The sequence below is a fragment of the Dipodomys ordii genome, unplaced genomic scaffold, assembly GCF_000151885.1.
Source record: "Dipodomys ordii isolate 6190 unplaced genomic scaffold, Dord_2.0 Scaffold67, whole genome shotgun sequence".
In the NCBI taxonomy this organism is placed as follows: Eukaryota; Metazoa; Chordata; class Mammalia; order Rodentia; family Heteromyidae; genus Dipodomys; species Dipodomys ordii.
Window position 1 is genome coordinate 291,838 of NW_012267283.1, and position 7,591 is coordinate 299,428.

Here is a 7,591-nt window from a genome sequence, read left to right on the forward strand (position 1 = left end):
AAAAAAAAGGAAAGCAATATTTATGCATGAGAGGAACCCATTTTTGGAAAAAGAATGTCCCTCCATTGGTACATATAGATGGTTTATGTGTATGTACAAATATTAGTGTGTATATATACAGACATTTATATGCAAACAGGAAAAAGCAAGAGAGGCTATGTCCCAGAAGGTTAAGTTCATGACCTATGAGGGGACAAGGTGGGGGATGACTGGAGGGACAAACTGAATTCATGTTTCCTTTTCACAATTTCATAATGCTAACTTTCCAATAATTATTCTCTTTTTTTAACCTTCTCTCCTTCCATTCACCTCCCTTCCCCCCCATCCTTTTTTTTGCCAGTCGTGGCTTGAACTCAGAACCTGGTCACTGTCCCTGAGCTTCTTTTGCTCAAGACTAACTATCACTTGAGCCACAGTGCTATTTCCAGCTTTGTCTGTTTATGTGGTGCTGAGGAATTAAATCCAGGACTTCATGCATGCTAGGCAAGCACTCTACCACTGAGCCACCTTCCCAGCCCTCTCTTTTCTTTTCTTACAGACAGTCTCACTAGGTAACTCTACTCCCAATCCTCCTGTCTCAGACTCCTGAATGCTGAGACTACAGGGATTCACCAGCATGCCTACCTGTCATTTATTTCTTTTGCAACTAAATGTTCAAATCAAGAAAAAATTGAAAACTAGGGGTGGTGGTACACACTTGTAATTCTACTCTAGAAGCTGACAGAAAGATTAAGATTTCCAGCCTAGCCTGGGATACCTAGAGAGATCCTGTTTAAGAGAAAAATGATAGGGATGGGCGGGTGGAGGTAGAAAGATGAGGTAAGATGAACATCAAAACATGAAATATGTGGGGCTGGGAAGGTGGCTCAGTGGTAGAGTGCTTGCCTTGCATCCCTGAGGCCCTGGGTTCGATTCCTCAGCACCACATAAGCAAAAAGAAAAAGCCGGAGGTGGCGCTGTGGCTCAAGTGGTAGAGCGCTAGCCTTGAGCTGAAGAGCTGAGGGACAGCGCCCAGGCCCAGAGTTCAGGCCCCACGACCGGACCAAAAACAAAACAAAACATGAAATATATGAGGGAAGCATATTCATGGTGCCTCCTACTTCTTTCCCAAGACTAAACAATTCATTTTGTAGAGCCAACTCTGTACATAGCTTTCTCTACTCCAAAAGTGAGAGGATTACAAGACTAAGCAATCTACATTATACTCTTAACTACAAATGCATGGCACTTTTGCAAAGTTTCCATGATCTGCATCAGCTGTGTGTGAACGCACACTCTGTGCTATTCAATGGTGACCAGCTTCCACCTTGCAGCTACATGTCTTGTAGAGTTCTCAAGCCTCATTTTTTTTTAATTGAAGTTGCATCAGAAATTTGGAGTTGGAATTTGATGTGTACCCTCAGAATCATTTCCAGTGTTAGGAAAACATTATCAGTGTTAGTTATTTCCAATTGGAACTCTTTTATTGTTGTTGTTTGTGGGGCTTGAACTCTGGGCTTGGGTGCTATCCCTCAGCTCTTCAGCTTAAGGGGAGTGCTCTACCACTTGAGCCAGAGCACCACTTCTGGTTTTCTGGTGGTTAATTGAAGATAAGAGTCTCACAGACTTTCCTGCCTAGGTTGGCTTTGAACTGTGATCCTCAGATCTCAGCCTCCTGAGTAGATAGGATTACAGGCTCCAATAAGAACTTTTAAAAAGGGCTGGGAAGGTGGCTCAGTGGTAGAGTGTTTGTCTTGCATGCATGAGGCCCTGGGTTCAATTCCTCAGCACCACATAAACAGAAAAAGCTGGAAATAGCACTGTGGCTCAAGTGATAGTTAGTCTTGAGCAAAAGAAGCTCAGGGACAGTGACCAGGTTCTGAGTTCAAGCCACGACTGGCAAAAAAAAGGATGGGGGGGAAGGGAGGTGAATGGAAGGAGAGAAGGTTAAAAAAAGAGAATAATTATTGGAAAGTTAGCATTATGAAATTGTGAAAAGGAAACATGAATTCAGTTTGTCCCTCCAGTCATCCCCCACCTTGTCCCCTCATAGGTCATGAACTTAACCTTCTGGGACATAGCCTCTCTTGCTTTTTCCTGTTTGCATATAAATGTCTGTATATATACACACTAATATTTGTACATACACATAAACCATCTATATGTACCAATGGAGGGACATTCTTTTTCCAAAAATGGGTTCCTCTCATGCATAAATATTGCTTTCCTTTTTTTTATTTGAAAAAGACCTCCCAGTTATGTATAGTGCTCTTTTTGATTGCTGCAGAAAACAGTGTGGATGTTTTTTTTTTTTTTTTTTTGTGTCCGGTTGTGGGGCCTGAACTCTGGGCCTGGGTGCTGTCCCTCAGCTCTTCAGCTCAAGGCTAGCACTCTACCACTTGAGCCACAGCGCCACTTCCGGCTTTTTTTTTTCTTTTTGCTTATGTGGTGCTGAGGAATCGAACCCAGGGACTCAGGCATGCAAGGCAAGCACTCTGCCACTGAGCCACCTTCCCAGCCCAAGGAATTAATTTTAAAACATTTTATAAAAGTAAAACTTTGAAAGTATTATATCCCACTTCGTAAATAGTTCCTGCTCGAACACTTGCAGACCTCTAACTGAATCAAGTCTGAACTCCTATTTAATTTTTAGGTTTGCTCCATTATCACATTGTTTTAAGTTGTTCCTGTTCTGATATATTATGTTCCTTTTTTTTGTACTAGGGATTAAATTTAGAGCCCTATGTTCTTGTTTTTTTGTTTTTTGTTTTTCTGGTCATAGCTGGCAATTTACCACTTGAGCCATTCTCTGCTAGTTCCAGTGTTTTGCTAGATTTTTGGAAATGAGTCAGATTTGTCCCCAGAGGTTGGCTTCAAACCAAGATTCTAAGATCTTACTCTCTTAAGTAAGGATTATAGGTAAAAGTGTGTGTGTGTGTGTGTGTGTGTGTGTGTGTGTGTGTGTTCAGGGCCTGGGCTTTTTTACTCATGGCTGGTGCTCTGCTGCTTGAACTATACCTCTTCTGACTTTTTGGTGGTTAATTTGAGATAAGAGTCTCTCAGACTTTTTTTGTCCCATGTAGCTTTGAACAGTGATTCTTAAATCTGAGTAGCTGAGATTACAGTTGTGATTACTGGTACTTGAACCTGAGTAGCTGAGATTACAGTTGTGAATTACTGGTACTTGAACTTTACTTTTTGTTTGTGTATGTGTCAGTCCTGGGGCTTGAACTGAGGGCCTGGGTGCTGTCCGAGTTTCTTTTACTCAAGGATAGTGTTCTACCACTTGAGCCATAACTCTGCTTTCAACTTTTTGGTGGTTAATTGGAGATGAGTCTCCTTGACTTTCTTGCCTTGCCCTCCCCTCCCCTCTACTCCTCACCCTCCCTTTCCCTTCCCTTCCTTTTTTAGTTTTCCAATTTACTTTATCTTGGCTAGTTTTGAACTGTGATCCTTAATCTCAGCCTATTGAGTAGTTAGCATTAGCTTTTTAGTAGTTAAGCATGAACCACTAGTCCCTGGCCTAACTTTTGTTTTTAATCTTAGTTTTGTCTTAAACTTCCTATAGATGGAATCATAAAGTATATTGGTTTGTGTCTATTTCCTTTTACTACACTGTCTATGAGATTCCTTGTATTATGCATGGATTAATGGTTTATTCTTTGTTATTGTGGAGTAGTATTTCATTGTATGTATATATCAGTTTATTCATTATTCTCTTAGTGGGCTTTTAGGATTGTCTGAGTTTGGAACATTGTGAATTAAGCTGTTTATAAGTATTTCTGTAGATAAATGTTTTATTTTTCTTGGATAACTATTGAGGAATGGAGCTGTTACGGTATAGTCAGTGCCAACCCTTTATTAAAGGGACCAAATGGTTTATATTCCCTTCAGATTGCCATACATGTAGAGCAGTAGTATCAGTCTTTTTTTTTTTTTTGGGTGGGGGGGTCCAGTCTTAGGGCCTGAACTCTGGGCCTGGGTGCTGTCCCTCAGCTCTTCAGCTCAAGGCTAGCACTCTACCACTTGAGCCACAGTGCCGCTTCTGGTTTTCTGAGTGGTTTATTGGAGAGAAGAATCTCATGAACTTTCTTGCCAGGGCTGGCTTTGAACCATGATTCTCAGATCTCAGCCTCCTTAGTATCTAGGATTATAGGCATGAGCCACCAGTGCCCAGCTTGTCAGGGTCTCTTTATTTATCAGGTTGCTTTGTTTTACGTCTGGATGTAAGTCCATGTGCTTAAGATTTTCTCCCAGCCTTGTCTTTTCATTTTCTTATTGGTAGCATTCTTATTCTAGATATAATACATTCTTTTTCTCTTGCTGCTTTCAAAATTTTCCTAGGGAGCTGGGAATGTGGCTCAGTGGTAGAGTGCTTGCTTTGCATGCATGAGGACCTGGGTTTGATTCCTCAGCACCACATAAGCAAAAAAAAAAAGCCGGAAATGGCTCTGTGGCTCAAGGGGTAGAGGCTAGCCTTGAGCTGAAGAGCTGAGGGACAGTGCCCAGGCCCAGAGTTCAGGTCCCCTGACCACCACCACCACCACCAACAACAACAACAAAATTTGCCTAGGACATGCCTCAGTGATTTTCTTGTATGTGGTTTCTAGAGGCATTTTGACCTGTAAGCCTTGCACTATGTTTGGGAAATTTTCATGCAGTATTGTACAGTTCTGGGCTGGGAATGTGGCCTAGTGGTAGAGTGCTTGCCTAGCATGCATGAAGCCCTGGGTTCGATTCCTCAGTACCACATACACAGAAAAAGCTGGAAGTGGTGCTATGGCTCAAGTGGTATAAGTGCTAGCCTTTAGCAAAAGAAGCTCTGGGACAGTGCCTAGGCCCTGAGTTAAAGTGCTAGAACTGGCAAAAAAAAAAAAAAAGTAAAATTCTATTATTTTTGAGGCTTACCTTTTTTTTTGTTTGTTTGTTTTAGGATGGAAGTTATGCATAAATTACTTGCCATTGGCCCATAAGCTCAGCTTATTTACTTATGTGCTTCAGTACTTTCTCTGTGCTTTAGATTGGATAATTCCTAATATTCTAATTTGGACTTTACTGACTGTTCTGCCAGTTCCAATCTGCTGTTAATTCAGTACAGGGAACATCTTGTTTCAGTTATTTTTAGCTTTTGAATTTCCATTTGGCTATTTTCTGGAGTCAATACTATGCTTCTAAAATGCTCCTTTTATTTATTATATGTCTATTTTTCTTAAGTCCTTGAACATATTTTTACTAGTTGAGTTTAAGTCCTTAACTGATAATTACACCATGGAGGTCATCTCTGAGTTGATGGAGGGTTTGTTTTGCCCATGGGTCAGACTTTGTTCTTTCTATAACTAATGCTTTGTTATTGGATACTAGACATGACTAATACATCATGGAGACATTAGGTTCCGTTTTCTTCTGAAATGTGATTCTTATTCCAGCACATAGCAAGTCACAACTCAGCTTCCAAACTCTTACGTTCTTTGTGTCATACAGCAGCTGAAATACTCCCTCCATATATGTGGAGCTTTACAATGGAAAGACACTAGAGTTAAATTTCATATCCATTCCTTCTATCTCTCTTATGTCTTTCTTCTAATGTTTTGGCTATACTTTTAAGCTCTTGACGCTGACCTCTGATACCTAAGGTAGTAAAGCAAGGCTCTCTGGCCTGTTCTGGGCGTAGTTCAGGCAAAACATTACAAATTCCTAAATCTCAGCAGTTGCAGTTTCTTTTTTCTTTTCTTTTTTTTTTTTTGGTCAGTCGTAGGGCTTGAACTCTGGGCCTGGGCACTGTCCCTGAGCTCTTTAGCTCAAAGTGAGTGCTATACCATTTGAACCACAGTGCCACTTCTGGTTTTTTGAGTGGTTTATTGGAGATCAGAGTCTCCTGCTTGGGGGCTGGCTTTGAACCATGATCCTCAGATCTCAGCCTTCTGAGTAGCTAGGATTACAGGCGTGTGCCGCCGGTGTCTGCCTTAGCAGTTGCACTTTCTGTCTGATTTTTGTTAGCCTCCAATGGTTTCAGATAATACATTTTAAATACTTGGTGCATCTGAGTATGGTCTTGCAGGAGGATTGTGAGCCTGAACAAGAACCTGTCTTAAAAACAAAAAACAAAACAAAACAAACAACCAAAATATTTGTCCCAAATTTACTATTATGTTTGTTGTCAGGGTTAGTTCAACTGAGAGCTAGTGCTAGAAATTAGAAGTCTGAATAAGTGTTTTAGTTTGTAAGTTGTAATTAGGACAGATTAAAGCTTCATAGATACACACAGACACACACACACACACACACACAGACACACACACACACACACACACACACACTCTTGTCAGTCATGGGCTTGAACTCAGGGCCTGTGTTCTGTTCCTGAGCTTTTTTGCTCAAGGCTGGTGCTCTATTACTTTTGAGCCACAGTGCCACTCTGATTTTCTGGTGGTAAGACTCTTCTGCTCTGTCTGGCTTTGAATCATAATCCTCAGATCTTAGCCTCCTGAGTAGTTGGGATTATAGGCACTTGCACCCCATCTGGCAAAATATTGTATAAAGCAGTCATTTTTCTGTGCTTATAAGGTGTATGTGAAATATAAATGAACTATGTTCAGTCACAGGTCCATCCCAAAATATCTCATGTATATGCAGATATTCAAAAATCTGAAAAAGTCCAAAATACTTGTGGTACTAAGCCGTTCAGATAAGGGATATTTAACCTTTATTGTAAAAAACCAAATCAAACAAACAAAACCCTAGTTAATGGATAGCTTATGAGCTATAACCACATTTCTGTTTCTTCAAATAATCATAGATGATTTACGAGCTAAAAGGACTGACACTGGTTAACACTGCCTTTTGTCTTTAAGCTCTTCTTTTTACCATTGAGTTATAATGGTTCAGATGAAAAACAAATTAACAAGATGAAAAACTAACATGTTTATCCTCAGCATGTAGGAGCACATGTGTATACAACTGAAAACTAAGAAAAGTCTATTTAGGACAGATAACATGCTTCTAAAAATCATATATGAACAGTCAAAATGAAAATAAAAATGTAAGTATCCTGTTCTAATAACACAAAGAATTAAGATGTACAATTTGTTGGTTATTATTCTTTTTAACTGTTACAGTAAGATCATAGCTAGTTTAGTTTTACATTTGACCCATAGTCAAGTCTCCTGTGGAACACCAAGTCTACAGATATGTTAATTTACATTGATCATTCGTCTTTTATTATTCTTTTGTCAGCAATTTTATTTGTGTCATGCAGCTTGCTACAATTAGACCAGCAGAGGGTGTTCATAGTATGTTCTATAAACTTGAAGATTCTCAGCAAAAATTTTTATTTTTTTGTCGGTCGTGGGGCTTGAACTCTGGGCTTAGGCGCTGTCCCTAGGCTCTTCAGCTCAAGGCAAGTGTTCTACCGCTTGAGCCACAGCGCCACTTCAGTTTTCTAGTGGTTTGGACTTTTCTCCCAGGACTGGCCTTGAACCTTGATCCTCAGACCTCAGCCTGTAGCTAAGATTACAGGCTTGAGCCATGGCGCCCGGCAAATTTTTATTTATTTATTTATTTTTTGGTTGGTCGTGGGGCCTGCACTCTGGGCCTGGGCGCTGTCCCTCAGCTC

The 7,591-nt window shown here is 40.4% G+C and overlaps 1 protein-coding gene across 3 annotated transcripts in view; it reads left to right on the top strand.

Moving 5' to 3' along the window:
* The window catches only part of Inip (INTS3 and NABP interacting protein), a 16,102-nt gene that overhangs the window by 3,127 nt on the left and 5,384 nt on the right, over positions 1 to 7,591 (top strand). The window lies entirely within an intron of this gene.